Raw genomic sequence first — 17,735 nt, forward strand, 5'->3', positions numbered from 1 at the left:
ACATGGAATTTTCAGTGTTTAAAATTATCAGGACCCTAGGAAAATTTCCTGCAAGACAACATACTGCTACCACGTTATTTTTAGAACCAGAAGGAAAACTGAAATCAAAGGCAAAAGCACTCTTCCATCAAAGAGAAGACAAGATATTAGCATCTGCAAAAACAATCTTCCCTATACCAGATGCATAGACACCAGTATAAATAGCCAGGACAGTAAGACTCCCCTGGAGCCAAGCAACACTCCTAACTTCCCTCCCATGACTCATTGCTTTATGTCAGACACCAGTTCCAGCTGGCATTTCCCAGGAAAGCATAGGGTACTTGGGCCAGCAGGTAGGCTAACTGCAAAAACATTGTTAAAAGTCATCCTTAGTCATTGGGAAGCACAAATACAAATTCCAGAGATTTCATCTTATATCCACCTGAAAGACTAATATCAATAATGGAAGTACCAGCTCCTCCTTGCAAGAATATGGAGGAAAGAGAACACTCATCCATTGCAGGTAGGACTGCAAGTTTGTACAGCCATTGTGAAAATCAGTGTGGCTTTTCTTCAGTAAGGTGGAGATCCATCTACTTCTTCAAGATTAAACAATACTACTTGTTACTATTGTTATGATAAAACATTATCACCAAAGCAATGTGGGGAAGAACGGATTTATTTGCTTTACACTTCCCAAAGCACATTTCATTATCAACAGACAGGAAGTCAATTAGGACAGGAAGCAGAGGCAGGAACTGATCCAGGGGCAATGGAGGGGTGCTGCTTACTGGCTTGCTCATCGTGGCTTGTTTAGCCTGCTTTCTTGTAGAACCCAGGACCACCAGCCTAGCAATGACACCATCCACAATAATGAATAGTAAAAAAAAAAAAAAAGCCTACAGCTGAATCACATTAAGGCATTTTCCTAATTGAAGTTCCTTCCATTCAGATGACTCTACTTTGTGTCAAGTTTATGTAAAATTAGCTAGGACAAGCACTTTTCAGCATAGCCCTAAAAGACACTTCAGCCTTCCACACATACATTTGTTTAACTCTGTTCATTGCTATTCCTCCATTCATAATATCCAGAAGGTAGAAACAATCTAGATTCCCCCAACAGAAGAATGGATAGAGAATATATGGTACATTTACACAATGAGTTCATTTCCCAATATGGAAGTAGTTCAACTCAAAACCTTTTGTAACTGCCTACAGGAGCCTAGCATGCCTGTTGTCTGAGAGGCTCCATCCAGCAGCTGACTGAAACAGAAGCAGTTATGAACCGTCAAAAATTGGGTGAAGGTTGGTGACTATTATGGGAGAGTTAGGGGAAAGATTGAAGTTTCTTCAGAGATAAGAACCTCACCAGAGAACTAAGAGTCAACTAGCCTGGGAGCTCTCAGAGACTGAACAGCCAACAAAAGGACACACATGGACAGTGTTGAAGTGCCCCGTGCATATGTAGCAGACATACACCTCAGTATTCATGTGGATCCACAACAACTGGAGCAAAGTTTCTTTTTAAAACTGTAGTCTGACTGTGGTATCCATTTCCCCAAAGCAACACTTGTAACTTCCTTGTCTGGAGTCAGTGGGAAAGGATGTACCTAATCTGAAATATACTTGATGTGCCAGTGTAAAAGGATATGCAGGGGGGTGGGATGGGTGGGAGGTGTCTCTCATAAGAGAATAAGAGGAGGAATGGAGTGGGTCTTTGTTGGGGCCCCAAGAGGGGGCAGATTTTGGTTGTAAATAAATAAATGTTTAAAAAAGAATGAATTCACGAGATTCACATGTATATAGATGGACCAGAAAAAAAGTTAATTCTAAGTGAAGTAACCCAGAGATAGAAAGATAAATATGGCATGTATTCACTCGTGTGCGGCTATTAACTATTATGTCCATGAAAACCAAACTACAATCCATTGAACCACAGAGGTTAGGTATAGAGTAAGTGTATGGGGCAAGAACAACAACAACAAAAAATCTCAATATGAGAAGGAAATAGTATGGGTAATAGGAAATAGAAAGAGAGGACAGAATAAAAGGATACTGTAGGGATAGTGTATTTTGGTGGAAAATAACCGTGAGAGAGGGACCCTGAGAAGTGATGGCCCCCATTATATTAATGGATATTTGAAGAGCAGTATGTAGACTTAGTACAAGAGGAGCTTCCAAAATATATGCATATGTGAAGATAATCTAAATGAAATTACCAAGTGATGTGGGGAAAGATACCCAACTGGACGTTTTTGTTTGTTTGTTTGTTTGTTTGTTTGTTTGTTTCAGCAAATGAAGCTTCCAGTATTGGGGTTGAGTTACATTTAGCTGAGTTGCTGGCCGCAAGAATCCCCATGGGAAGTTCTAATCCATGGCTGTTGTCAATTTCATATATTGCTGTCCACAAACTGACAGTAAGTCCTCATTGTTAAAGAACACATCTGTTTAACTCACAGACCATGGAGAATTCAATCTGATGCCTACAAAGTGCCTTTATCACTACTTGCTAGCTTCTTTGGTACAAAGAAGAATTGTGAACTGCTACCACAAGAAAAAAATGTAGTCTAGTCACAAAACCTTTGAACAAGGCTGTGGTGCCAGAAAAACACACTATGGCAATGGTGTCACAACACTGTAACCAACAAATACATGATTTGTCTTAAGGTCCACTGAGTTAGAACACATACTGCAACTACTTAGGGTGATGAAAACCAGAAACCAGATAGCTCAGGGTCTTCTGGTAAACCAGATAGCTCAGGGTCTTCTGGTAAACCAGATAGCTCAGGGTCTTCTGGTAAACCAGATAGCTCAGGGTCTTCTGGTAAAACCAGATAGCTCAGGGTCTTCTGGTAAAACCAAATACCACTGATCAAAAGGTAAAAGTGGGAATTAAATGATTCCTAAAGGCATTCTGCTCTCCTCAGAAAACAGTGCCTTGTCAAGCCATCACCAGAATAACCTCCTTCTGAAGCAGATGGAAACAAATTCGGAGACCCACAGCCAGATATTAAGCCGAGAGTTAGAGCTCTTGGAACACTCAGCCCTAAATGGGATATCTCTACCAAATCCTTCCCCTCAGAGGCACGGGAGACAGAAAGTAAGAGGCAGAGGGATTGGAAGATGCCCTCTGAATGGGCATTATCAGAGGTCATGTGAACTCACAGAGATTGAGGGAGCATGTAGAGGACAAGCCCGGCTATGCAGTAGGTCCTCAGAATGTGTACTGAAGCTACCGTTTATATGGAACTTCTGCGTGAACAAATGAAGTTCCCTGATTGGCATGGCTTCTTTTGGGTTGCTTTCCACCCATTTGTCTCGTCCAACTTTGATGTGCTAGTTTTGTTTTATCTTATTATATTTTTGTCATAATTGACTCAGAAGCCTGTTCTTTTCTAACGAGGGACAAAAATAGAGTGTGGATTCAGAAGAAGGGAGGCAAAGTGAGGACGACCTGGGAGAAGTAGAGGGAAGGGAAACTGTACTGAGGATATATTATGTTAGAAATGGCATTTTCAATAAAAGGAAAAAAGTAAAAGTACAAATATATGAATTAAGAAAACCATAAATCCATATGAAATATGAAACAAAGAAAAGAATGTGAAAATATACGCCTCATGTGTCAACAAAACCAATGTATTCCAACAAACAAAACCAAAAACTCTCGAAAATCCCTGACAAATTATCTGAGTTCAATATAACTCTGATGAAACATTAAAAAAAAGCTTGCTGTATTAATACTGACATATAGAAACTAAAATTAGTTTGAAAATATTAGCTATAGTCTTAATTAAAAAGTAATAAGTGATACATTATCCTAAAATATTATAGCTTTACAGTAAACTAGGTTATGTAAGATTCAGACAAAGATGGGCCATTGTGAGTGAAATAGCAGAGGACCTGAGAAAGTTGCACTTCTATTTGAGCAATTGACTTTTGGTAAACATGCATGAACAATAACTAAAAATTAGTCCTTGCAAGGAAGCTGTGGACTCCTGTGGTTGAACTAGGGGAAAAACTGGAAGTAGCTGAAGAGGATGACCCCATGAGAAGACCATCACTCTCCACTAACCTGGACCCCTGAGATGTCTCAGACAATGGACCACCAACCAGGCAGCATACACCAACTGATATGAGGCCCCAAGCACATGTACAGTAGAGGACTGTGGGGTCTGGACTCAGTTAGAGTAGATGCACCTAACCCTAGAGACTTGAGGCCTCAGGGAGTAGGGAGATCTGGTGGGGTGGGAGTCGGGGGAATCCTCTCGGAGAGGGAGTGGGAGGTGCTGGTGGAGGCATGGGATTGGGAGCAGTCGGAGGGCAGACTGAGATGGCCATGAAGTTGGGACTGTAAAAAAGGATTAAAGAATAATTTTTTTAAAAAATCTAATTAAAAAATTAGTCCTTGCAACATCTAATAACAGAAAGAAAGGTTTATATTTATTTTCTCATTCTCTCTGTCTTTCTTTTCTCTCTCCATATATTGTTCCAAATGAATACATACAAATTGATAATGAATACATTATACATAAATGAATACATACAAATATATACAAATTGATAAATTCCAAATTAAAAGGTGTTAGGAGCCTCTCAAGAAAAAACAGCAAAAGAGACTTAGAGGTCATTGAATGTGGCTTACTGGTTAGCACAAGCAGTGATGTGCCTCAGAGAGGCAGAGTCTGGAGGACTGCACTTCATAAGAACTTCATGCTGTTACAGACTTTCACTCTGCACATAGCCTGCACAGTAATCACGGCCCTCATAATCTATGACAACTCTAAAGTGGCCTCCAGCCCCTAACTGGGCAGTGTCATTGGCACTTACAAACTTAGGGCCTCATCTATTTCAAGCTTTAAGGATAGAGTAAATTAATGATTCAACCATTAGCCTTGGAAAGAATTTAGAGATGTAGATTGTTAGTAAAATTAGGTTAAGATGTTTTTGTTACTGGTTTTTGTGTAGAAAATCTTGGGGAATGATTTAAAGTTCAGGCAGGCTCAAGCTTGATAGTTGAGCTAGAGAGTTTTTGAGGTTAGGTAAGGAAACAATGGGAGCTGGACTAGTACCAGCTGAGCTGTCCCTCTTGCTAAAGCTGGGCAGCTGATCAAGGTGACCATTGATTTCTTGTATTCATTTTGCCCTTGGCTTCCTGACATGATTTCATAAGAAATTGTTGGTGAATACTATGCACTCTGAGAATTTAAAGCAAAAGTGATTGGTTTTTTTTTATATAAAAGTTAAAATTTGTGATTATTAAAAGTTTTTTTTATATAAGATTACTTTAAACTAGAAAAGGGGATAACATTTGAAATGTAAATAAAGAAAAATCTAATAAAAAAGAAGTAAGTGGAAAAAAAGAGAAAGAAAGTCACTTACATTCCTGTAAGTAACTCCAATAAACTCATTGGCTCACAAAAAAAAAAAAAAAAAAAAAAGAAAAGAAAATATCTAATCTTTTTTTTTGTTTTAAAGAACAGTACAGAGTTGTTCTTTGATATAAGAAGATATGGTTTTGATAAAAGAAGGAAAAGAGAAATAAAGGTGATTTTTTTCTAATAAAAATATTTTTAGGATATATGACATGGTTGATCCTTTCTTTGTAGCTGTAAGAGAACGAGCTTAGGAAAATACCTCGCTTGTTTACACTTTGTTAAGCTATAAGAAGTCGCTTAGACACAAATGTATGTGAATTTGGGGGAACAATTTGTTTTTCAGCTGTGTTATGTTTATTCATGCAAGGTTATTGCAAACATATTGCTTTTTTGTTTGTTTTTAAACATATACTTGTTGGGATCAATCACTTGCAAAAAGTAGGATGTAACCACATTATTATTTTGAAAGACTTTACTGGGATACATAAGTCATAAAAGGAAAAAATAAAGTTGGCGGAGCCTTACTTCATCTACAAAGTGTGTGTGTGTGTGTGTGTGTGTGTGTGTGTGTGTGTGTGTGTGTGTGCACGTGTACATGTGTGGTTTTTCTCCTTTTCACTGGTCTCAGAGAGCTTTTCTCTGCCACCCTTTCTTTTTGCTAGCCACAGATAGCAAAGCTTTGCTCTCTCAGAGAAAAGTCAACTGAGTGATTGACCACCCACTCCATGCCTCTTCTCTGTAAACCTGACTTGTAGAAGTTGCCTTTCAGCAAAACGCAATCATAAACTTAAAATGTAAAATGCTTAACATTAATACCCTTATGAGGAAATAATCGTGAACTTATTCGAATCAAGATATTTATCACCAAAGGTCATACTATCTATTATATCATTCTGTCCATCTAATTAAAGGTAAATAGTAGGACGAGAAATTTGGTGATGACATATTGGTCTAAACTCCTTGCCAGATACTTTATCTTCCATCCCATAATCAGCTTCCAAACGCTGACACCATTGCATACACTAGCAAGATTTTGCTGAAAGGACCCAGATATAGCTGTCTCTTGTGAGACTATGCTAGGGCCTAGCAAACACAGAAGTGGATGCTCACAGTCAGCTATTGGATGGATCACAGGGCCCCCAATGGAGGAGCTAGAGAAAGTACCCAAGGAGCTAAAGGGATCAGCAACCCTATAGGTGGAACAACAATATGAACTAACCAGTACCCCGGAGCTCTTGACTCTAGCTGCATATGTATCAAAAGATGGCCTAGTCGGCCATCACTGGAAAGAGAGGCCCATTGGACTTGCAAACTTTATATGCCCCAGTACAGGGGAACGCCAGGGCCAAAAAGGGGGAGTGGGTGGGTAGGGGAGTCGGTGGGGGATTGGGGAACTTTTGGGATAGCATTGGAAATGTAAATGAGGAAAATACCTAATAAAAAATATTAAAAAAATTTTTGGCAGTACACATGTTGATTTTTTTAAGTCTTTAAAAGGTATTTATTCTTAATTTAACGTATAAGTGGGATGCTGAGTATTTGCATAAGTGAGTAAAGGAGCCATGAAAGCCAGAAGATCCCCTTATGGCCGGTTGTAAGTCAGCTAGCATTGTTGCTGGGAGCAGGACTCAGGTTCTATCCACTTTCTGAAACTGTTGTGACTCACTGAATCATCTCTCCAGACTTACACATCTACTTAAGCTCTGTTAATGAACAGCTCAGTAAAGACCAGTGAAAACTTTGAATAGAAATTTAACTGCATAAAGTATCTGATGATAAGCACAGGTAAATATATGCAGCCTATGAATCATTAGATAAATATATAATACAATAACAGGGAGATATGTTCCCGGGATGTTCAAATCGGACAAAACAACTGTGAGTATCTGTCACAGTAAGCACTTTTTTTTTCTTTCTTTTTTTTTATTAGGTATTTTTCTCGTTTACATTTTCAATGCTATCCCAAAAGTTCCCCAATCCCCCACCCACTCCCCTACCCACCCACTCCCACTTTTTGGCCCTGGCGTTCTGTATCAAAAGTAAGCACTTTCAAAGCTGCGGAGGATGCAGACCCGCATGCATTACCAGGGGCATTGTAAGAATGAATATTCACACTGAAGGTAGCTAAGCCATACTGAACCAAAGTGCTATCATTTTATCTGGTGGTTTTTAATTAAAAGAAAATATTTACAGAGATTTGTATGAATGTTGGTAGGAACTCCATATGTGCTATGCAAACCCTGGAATGTACCTTACCAAATGACTACCAAGAACAGAGTGAATTTTAAGATTTACTTATATTGATTGCTATTTATTTATATGAATTATTGTTAAGAAATCAACTGGTAATCCTATATTAATCCATTTACAAAATAATATTTTCACAATTAACTATAATTTGTAGAATAAAGAAGAGCTATATTGGAATGGTTAATATAATAAAGATTATAACTTGGAAGGAGCTTTCCAGATACCAGACATGCCTACTGTCTTTATTGGACAGATACTCTCTGAGAATTTATTTCATGTCCTATCAAAATGTAACTTTCAATATGTTCAGGTTGTGTATATAAATCATTCCTCGGTAGTCATATAAAATGGTCTGTAGATGTTATATAATTTTGTCTCCTCTCAACCACTAATGCATACAATGATTAAGAGTAACACATACCCAAGTCACAAGAGTCACAGAAGTGAGTCTGTGATGCCCAAAAGCCAAGATTAATTTATATTGAAGAAAGAAATGATAAAGAACCTGGAATTAGAAGCTTAAATGAAATAGGCTGTGGTAAAGAAGAAGAAAAATGTGTATAGGAGTGTGAATACTGTATTCTAGTATTTCATAACAAAAAAGAAAAAATGTCTTTTTCTCTTATTTACAATCATCTACTTTTGTTTTTATTATTTACAAATTATTAGTTGCAAGTTCAAAAAGTAACAAAATAGTGTGTTTATAGCTTGAAGATTCTATATGTTAGTGTTTCATGATTCTGTATTAGGATTAACTTTTTCATGAAAAGAGAGAGGGGAGGGAGGGAGGGGAGAGAGAGAGAGAGAGAGAGAGAGAGAGAGAGAGAGAGAGAGAGAGAGAGAGAGAGAGAGAGAGAGAGGTTACATTCCTTTGTCCTTGATTTTAGTCTAGAAGCCAAAGGCTATGAATGGATATTCACTAGAAGTGTGAAAATTGGTTGATATTGAATATTGAATATTGTTGATTCAAGTTATGTGAGAAAAAAAATCAAAGAAGCAACATGGTCATTATGGGTTGGGATGAGGTGGTTTCTTGATATGGAAGAATGTTTTACACATACATATGTATATGAGTGAATTAAAATATATGCTTGAAATTCTACCATCTTCTAGACTCATGCAGGAGAATCTTAAGTTGCAGTTAAAGTAAGTTTCACAAAGACATCTCATCTGATAAACAGAACTTCCAGCCAGCAGTAACTCGGGAATACTGTGCTTGCCTAGCATTCAATGCCCTGGGTTCTGTTCTCAGAACCATGAAAAGAACAAAAATCTAATTAATGATTTGACCTTTTATAACTCCCATTCTGCACACAATTTTATGATTTATTTTACTTCTATATTTGAAATAAATTGCTTAAAGATTTTCAGTGTCACTATATTTGAATGCATTCTACACATTCGAACATAATTTAAAATATATTATTTTTTAAGCAAACTACTAACAATAGCATCTAATTAGACTCTTTTATACTTGGAACCTTTTTAGCATCTGTATGTAAAGCATCATTAAATCCATATTAGTTTTCATTTATAAGTCTTTATCTAATGAGAGCTAAGGCTGAAAGTTTAGTCTCCAGCTCTGACTTCCATTCTGTGCTGCTTATTTTTGGTAAAATGAAGAGAAGAGATTTTGTTTCTTTTTTTTTAAAATTTAAGTAGCCCTCCATCAAGTTAGAATAAGTTGGAACTATTTTGAAATATGAGAAAACAAAGGTTATTGCATTCAAATTCTTATTTTTGCTAACATACTACAAAAATACTGAAAAAAATCTTTCTCTGTTGCGCTCTCTCTCTCTCTCTCTTTCTCTCTGACTATAATGTGTTTGTAGGTTTTCTTGCTTTTCTTTGACCCATCTCTCCATCCACTCATCTCCCATTTGATAGTATCTTGCTTCAGAACTTATACTATTTTAAATTATGTTTGAATTTATAAAGTGTATAAGCTCTTCACAGGCACTATTCCCTCTTACACTTCTGTATGACATGTCATGATATTTAGATTTCTGTAACTTGACATGAGCTGGATTTATCTGGGAAGAGGAGCCTCAGTTGAGAAAATGCTTATATCAGCTGTTATAGGCAAGTCTGTAAGCAAGTGGGCTAAGCAAGCCATGGAGAGCAAGAAAGTAAGCAGTGTTTCTCTGTTGTTTCTACTCCAGTTCCTGCCTTCAAATTCCTGCCCTGCTTTCCTGCCTTGGCTTTTCTAAACAATGAATTTGTAAGTGGTGAGGTAAAATAAACCCATTTTTTTCATCTTTGTCTATTGTGTTTTATCACAGCAATATGAACCTTATTAAGACATCAGTTAGGATCTTTTTGCATTTTGCATTTTCTGGAAAACAACAGTGGCATTTTGACAAAGCAGAATGAATGCTGCAAGCTTGAGTGCTATTAACAGCTAGATACATAAGACTGCATAGAATGAAGTCTCACTGTAAAATTAATAAAATAAAAAGACATCAGTGTTTTATTATACTCCACCCCCTCTCTTAAAGCTTCTTTGTCCCCTCTCATTGGCTATTTCAATTTTATTTTAAATTTATAAACACTGTTACTTCCACATAAATATGTGTATATAAATACTAAAGTTGGTATCTTAGCATTGTCTACTGAAATTTTAAATGTGTAGTGCATTATTTAGTTTTTTCTCAAAACTAAAATTGCACAGATGGCAATATGAAGACATGACTTTGGGAATTTTGTCACTACTAAACAATAAAAAATGTGGTTTAATCGTCTGACTTCTGCCTCTAACATCAATGTGAAAATCAATGTTCACATGATGTCATTTGTGAGAAATAGATGAGAAAACTGTTAGGATGACAAAACAGAAGGGATGTGTGTGTGTGTGTGTGTGTGTGTGTGTGTGTATGTGTGTATGCTAGTGAGAGAGTGTATGTGAACATATATGTTTGAGTGTGTGTGTTCTTTTGTATAACTGTCTGTCGGAGATTTAGGAATGATACAACAAAAGTGATCTTGTTCCAAAAGTAAATCCTAACTACCTCTGAAGAAATGAGCATTGAACATCAGTCCAGATACAAGCTCACAAAATTTGAGGGATGCTTAAGACTTATTCAGCTTAAGGCATTATTTACATTCAGAGTATATTAATGTTAGCCTAAGTATACTTGTGAAAAATTAAACAAAATTTGTGTCAATGAATGCTGTGTTAGTTAATCACATAGATGAAGTGAAGAGAAAATTGAAAGCAATAACTTTCTAGTCTGATGTTTTAGCTTTAATTTTGTCTAAGGAACTAAAAATGTCATTTAATAAGAAAAATAGTTAAATTCACTTAATATTTGATCATGGATTTTATTGGAAAGAGGATTGGCCATAAACGAAAATGTCATGAAGTAATTACTGATCTGTTGTTTTATTAATCGTTTCATGAAAGTTATACGCATTTCATCAAACCTATACTTTATTTACATGAGTTTGAATGAAAAACCTCAAAGAACTTAAGCAGAGAATCAAGCTAACAAACACATATGAATATTATTTATGCCTTCCCTTCTGCTTTCATATCCCAGAAGAGCCTGCAGATGCAATTCACTTTCACGTCTTGCTCACTTGGAAGTATAAGGTAATGTTCTAGGACTTAGGGAAGCAACTCAGAACTCCAGCATGCTAAGAGTTTTGTTTTAGTGATGTGATACCAAGGTCTCCAAGCTTGGCATTTCATGGGCTTCACATGAAAGGTGATACATGCAAAAAGAAGGAGCCAAAAGAGGAGCTATGTCCACACTGGTTTGAGAGGAAGAATGTTCGTTTTAACTCACTGTCCATGTCTTAGTACTATTTGTCTACAGTGTTAACTAATACATGATGGAAAGTCAGCTCTCAGCATTTGTACTTGACTCTATATTGGTAGATAATCACATAGTCTTCATCTGTTCTGGATGAAAATTTGTATTTTCTCTTAATCTTTGATTGCTTTGAATTCAATTATAAATATCAAGAGATTTACTTCTAAATATTTTAGCAATGACAAGTGATCACTAGAATTAATAAAATCAACATCTTTAGTCATTATTGGACAATCTTAAATAGAAATATTTCGATTTAATATGTGATGAGTTTTGTTGAGAACAGAATTATAAGCCTACTAGCTGGATTCAGTTACTATGTTTTCTCAAAATAATAATTCAGTTGAACACCTTAAAACATTGAAATGAAGCAGAATTCTTAAATAAGGAATACTTAAATGAGATCACTATAAGATTATAATGGAAAAGTATTTTAAGGTCACTCCATTCCCAAACGTGGTTATTGAATCACATATAGAAGGTTTGGAAAGGGTACGCTAATTACCTAAGATCATTCAGGAAGTAAGCATGGAAAGACAGTGCTGTCAATCACACCTGGAACTCTAGACTCTCAGTTGAACATTTGACATAGTTCAATTAAAAATTTATTACAGCTTACTGAAATATTGAGCATCATGCAGTATTTACATATTTCATTCCAAATACTTCTGTTTCAGCAGTGCAATTGAGAAAAACAAAAGAATAGTCTTACCATAAAATGTCACCTGCAATCTATCAAAAACAACATACAACATTAATTTCTACATGAAAACTTCCTCAATCTAATCATCTAATCTAATCTAATCTAATCTAATCTAATCTAATCTAATCTAATCTAATCTAATCTAATCTAATATAACCTAATCTAGTCTAGTCTAATCTAATCTCTAATCTCTAATCTAATCTAATGAGGGTAACCCCATAATCAATGTAAAAACTAAAGTAATAACTCACAAACAGGAACCCCACATTTTGTTTCACCTGCTTATGAGTTCTCCTCATTGCCTGTCAAACTTGTCAAGCTGCACTCCCTCCCATTTTTCACACATGGCCACATTGGACTGAGATCTCAAGACAACAGAACAATACCAACACATGTAAAAGTAGAGTTCATTCCATTCCAAAAGTATCAGAGAAACCCAAATTCTGAGATCATTCAGGGAATTTCAAGAAGGAATTTGAGCTTAAAGAATTGCTGCGATTTTATAATTTGGATGGGAGTAGGAAAATATACTTTTTGTGATAATACAAGAAGCAACTCCATATTTTCTAAATATTTTGTGATTTTAAGTCGTTATTCTTGGAAAATTGGGTTTTTAAAAATTTGTTTGTAGTTTTACTATCAAAATGTATTTTCAACTAGAATTATTTCCTCAGAATAAAATAATGATATGTAAGTATGAGAATGAAGAATGTCAAGAAATAGTCTCTTGAATAAGTGGGGAGGAGAGTGAAGGGTGCAAAGGGGAGGAGAAAGAGAGAGAGAGAGAGAGAGAGAGAGAGAGAGAGAGAGAGAGAGAGAGAGAGAGAGAGAGAGAGAGAGAGAGAGAGAAAGAGGGAGAGAGAGAGAGAGAGAGAAGAAAAATAGAATATGTATTTTTCTTTGGTATATTCAGCCTTTATGCATCATATTTATTATCTTATCCTGCATAAACTAATATTTGGGGAAACAAACCTGAAATGTAAGTAAAGAAAATATCTAATAAAAAAAGAAAACTTCATAGCAAGGATTTTATGCTTTGATTTTCAATTTCATATGATTTATTGGTGCCTAGGGATTATACTAAATCAAAATTTAGTGTCATTTTGTTAGTAGGTATGTCTGAAGTTCTACACAATGACTTTCCATGTCCTGACAGAACAGGCATAATAAAACACTTTCTTGCTAGGACAATATTGAGACATTGTTTTAAAAGACCTAAAAATTTTAAGCATACATATTTTTCTGATGACATTGAGATACATGGCAGTATATTGAAATATATTCTAGTCTGAAACTTGTGATGCTATATCAAAGAGGTTCTAAAACATAAATATGTCTGGATTTGAATCTAAGCACAAATATTGTTCTATATAATTCAGTTTTCAGAGACAGGATAGAAAAGGAAATAGTAGTGAAAATGATAAAATAGTTGCCCTCAGGATAGCTGAGAGATAACACATGCTCGTACAGATATGGGCAACATGAACAAATGAGCTATGGAAATTTTTAATGACATGAAGTTAGCAGTGGGGACACTGGGAAATATGAGACAAGTTGTGAAGAGGATAATTTTGTGTCAGGAATGATCAAATGTTTCTGCATACATGTATGAAATTCTTAAAATTAAAATTAAAATTAAAATGTTAAAACGTAGTAAAACCATAGCCCAAGAGTCTCAGTATGGAAGCTTACTTTATCTAGATGAATTTGCTCGTGATTTTTTTCCATCCATGACAAAGCTGGTATAGTTGGAGTCATAATAGGTTACTGAGAGCCTTTGTATAGCCACCATCATCATGTACAAGGGCCCATCACTATACCCAATGCTACTGTTACTCAGAAACATTTATGAGAATGAGTAATAGTGTGGAGCCATGTAGCTGTGCCCTATTGAAATAATCCATACCAATTCATTAACACAAATAGATAGGTGAACATTGAAGAGATGACTCACTTGTGTAAGGTACTCAGCTGCTTTAATTGTTACCTGCTCAAACTGGTTTACCTAGCTTCATTCTCCCAGTCATGCCTACATCATCTGATCAAGACTGGTAATTGTAGGGTGGAATAATAGAGAAAGTACTAAGCATTGCATCGAATATAGTGTCTAATTAAAGATGTAATTTGATTCTTAACACCTACAACAGGTGGCTCACATCTTCCTTTACCTCCATCCCCAAGGCATCTGATGCCCCTGGTCACCATGGGTACTGAAACTCATATGCACAAACCTACACACACATACATCATCATAAATAAAAATAAGTCTTAAAAATAACACAAACCAGCAAGATATGATAGTACTAAAGAGGTGAGAGAAAGCAGTGTGTCAAAAGACTACTTTGATTGCATAGTGAGTTACCTGTCAGGCTGAGCAACTCAGAAAAATCAACCAATCCTCTTAACAACATCAAATTAAAGAAAAACATCAAAATATAAAGCACAATGAAAAATTTAACAAACCTCTTGTGCATTCCCTAAAACATCAGTGTTTCGTGTTCTGGTTTAGCAATAACTTTAGCCACACAGCTAATTGCACCAGTATATTTTGCTTATAGTACTGTAAGTACGATGTAACACAATGGGACTTCAATGCCATGATGTTTCCCATCCCGGTAGATCAAGGGGCTGTGATGACTAAAGATAAGAGTGAGTGACCTTTTAACTTTTTGTAACTGGAACAATGCTTCATTCATTACTTGAAGGAGTATGCACGTACGTAGATTATTACATGTGTTATGAAATGAAATATTGTGATTGGATTCAGCAAATGGTTACTATATACTGTTGCCTGTAATCGCTTTGGTAGATTATCCATTTAAGTATAGAAAAGACCACATGTATGATAGTAAAGTACTATTTTCTAAAATTGATAGAAAAATCCCCTAGAGTGGGTTGCAGAGTAGCCAATGACACAGTGCTTGCCTCACATGTACAAAGTCCAGGGTTTATCTTTGGCATTTGAAAATACATAGATGAACAATAAACAAATAAATCTGAAAACCACCTTGTTAATGGTTGATAGGCCAGTGGCATAAGGTGCTTGACTCTAAGCCTGAGAACTGCACGCCAGTCTATAAATCTACATTACAGAAAGTACAAACTGCCTTCTATAAATCACACTCTCATATCCCATTGGCAAAGTGTGTGTGTGTGCACATACATATGCAGATAAGCACTTATGCATGTACACATGCACACATACACATACTACACTTGTAGTGGGCAGGCATTGATGTTTCATTAAAAAAACTTTATTTTCTTAGTTTTTGTGTTTTTGAAAAGCTGAAACTTTGGTGATATCATAAACGAAGGGTTAAGATTGACTGCATGTTGGATGAGGGTTATTTCTTTAATGAGACTTGTATCAAACCGCTGTCAATATTGAATAAGAGAGAGGAATAAATGTTTGACTCCCTGCAGTATGAGTAAAGCTGGCCGTCTAGAAATGTGCAGGAAGCCTGATAGTCCATAATCATATCCTTTCTCATAAACTGTCTGATTCTGTCCCTCAGAGGATAAGGCATACTTATAAATCTTCAGCTTCATGATGAGAGAAAAAATATTCTCAGAGATTCAAGCACAGCCCTCCACACCCCAGAATCTGGGAGCCAGACAAGTGTCAGCATCAACAAGGAAATGGAGAAGGACACTTATTTGTAAGGAGGAAGGACCTGCTGTCACCTTCCTGAATTCCAAAATTTCTACAAGAAATGGGCCATGCACAACTCAGCATGTAGTTATAGAAACCAGGTAAAGTTAAAAGAAACACAGTGAGGCTGCCAATATTTAGAGCAGGTGTAACCCATGATTTCTTTCATGCCAAATATGAAGAGGTTCCTCAAGAATATCATCTTTTTATATAATATCTAGTAGAAATGTCATTCACTTTTGCCTAGCTATTTTTATCTATTTTTCTCATTACCTTCAGATTAAAATAAATGCATTCATAGTACTTTTAATTTAATTTTCCATTTAAAATATAATACACATATTTGCATTTCTTTTTCTAGAGTTTGTGAAAAACAGTTTAAGATGGTTTTCAAAATTCTAAATATAACTAGGAGGTTTTCAATGTACATGAAATTTAAACAAATGACATGAACTTTTGAACTAAAATCAGAAGTACACAAAGCTTAAAATAATGAGACCAGTAGGTAAATATATACATCTGTAACATTTTTTAACATGCCTTAAAATAAAATTCTTCCAAAGTTAAAAAAAAAGAATATGAACACAGCAAATAAAGGCCATTATATAAGATTACAGTTTCTCTAAAATCTTAGGAATTCCTCCCATTTCCTCTGTAGTCATGGCTCTTGTAAAACAATAACTTGCACAGAGCATATGGTGATTTTGCATAGTAAATCCTTGGACCAACAACAAGCACTAGATGCACAAGTATGTTAGTGGCTATAGATTTAATCGATTTTGTTTGACAAATGTAAATCCATTGGTTTAATGAATTAAATTTACTCAGTTTCCTATGAGAGAACTATAATGGCACTTTGGTTTTGTTATATGTATTTGTGGATTTAAAGACATGTAAAGGTAAACTAGAATACATTCGGGTAAATATTAAGAATGAAATGTCCATATTCCTAACATATATGAGTACTGGCATTTTTGAGACAAGGAAATCTAAATACTAAGTAGTATGCTCAATTAAACATACTTAATGCAATTTACAGAAAACTAGAATTACTTCAGCAAACATGATTTGAGATAAATTGGAAGTTACATATAACTATATATGTATCAATTACTAAAATTAATTCATTTAAAATATAAATTGTTTTGTGTGCTAAATTACCAATTTGTATTGCAGTTCATGCAAATATCTTTAAGTTTTCACATTAAATGTACTTTAAAAAACAAACAAACAAATCAAAACTTGTGTCTATGGTATACTCACAATGGTTGGTTAAAAAGAAACTGTAAGTTGTATTTACTAATAATAATGTTATTTGCTTTTTGTTACATTATTTAAATTTTATAAGGAAACATTCACTCACAATATATATTTTATACTAGTTTTAAACTGATCCTATCTGGTATCTTAAGAGATATGTAAAATATGTTTTGCAATACAGGTGAACTATGAAATATTTGATAGCAAAAAGAGAAAGTGAAGCACTTTGCTTGGAATTCCTACCTAGGCCAATGTTAAATCTCCACAAGTGGTTCTATAGGACTGATCTTGTTGCTATGATAGCAATAAAGTGAAAGGGAACTTCAAACCCTAGTCTGTCCTTACATCTTGCCATGGAACTGAATAAAATTCTTTGTTTTATGTATATTATCACAAAGCAAGTTTGTATATATTACAGACAGACATATCAAATCAAGTAACTTACTACAATGTATCAATGTTTGAAATGAGAATATTTAACTTTTGTTTTACTTATTTTTACCTCTGTTCTTTTGAGATTGAGTTTCACATTATAGTTCAGGCTAGGCTTGACTTACTATGTGGCTTAGTATAGTCATAGTTTGTCAAAATTTTCTTGCTTCAGCCACCATTCCCAAGACATATATTAGGGTTATATACAGTTCTATCTTGTTTACTATATCATCTTTTCAATTTATACAAATTAAAGAAATGATTATGAT

The 17,735-nt window shown here is 35.3% G+C and overlaps 1 protein-coding gene across 1 annotated transcript in view; it reads right to left on the minus strand.

Annotated features, from left to right (window-relative positions):
* Nucleotides 1-17,735, minus strand: part of Cdh18 (cadherin 18) — a 917,427-nt gene that overhangs the window by 645,118 nt on the left and 254,574 nt on the right. The window lies entirely within an intron of this gene.

Source organism: Mus caroli, unplaced genomic scaffold, assembly GCF_978045245.1.
Source record: "Mus caroli unplaced genomic scaffold, Mus_caroli_1 scaffold_16, whole genome shotgun sequence".
NCBI classification, from domain to species: Eukaryota; Metazoa; Chordata; class Mammalia; order Rodentia; family Muridae; genus Mus; species Mus caroli.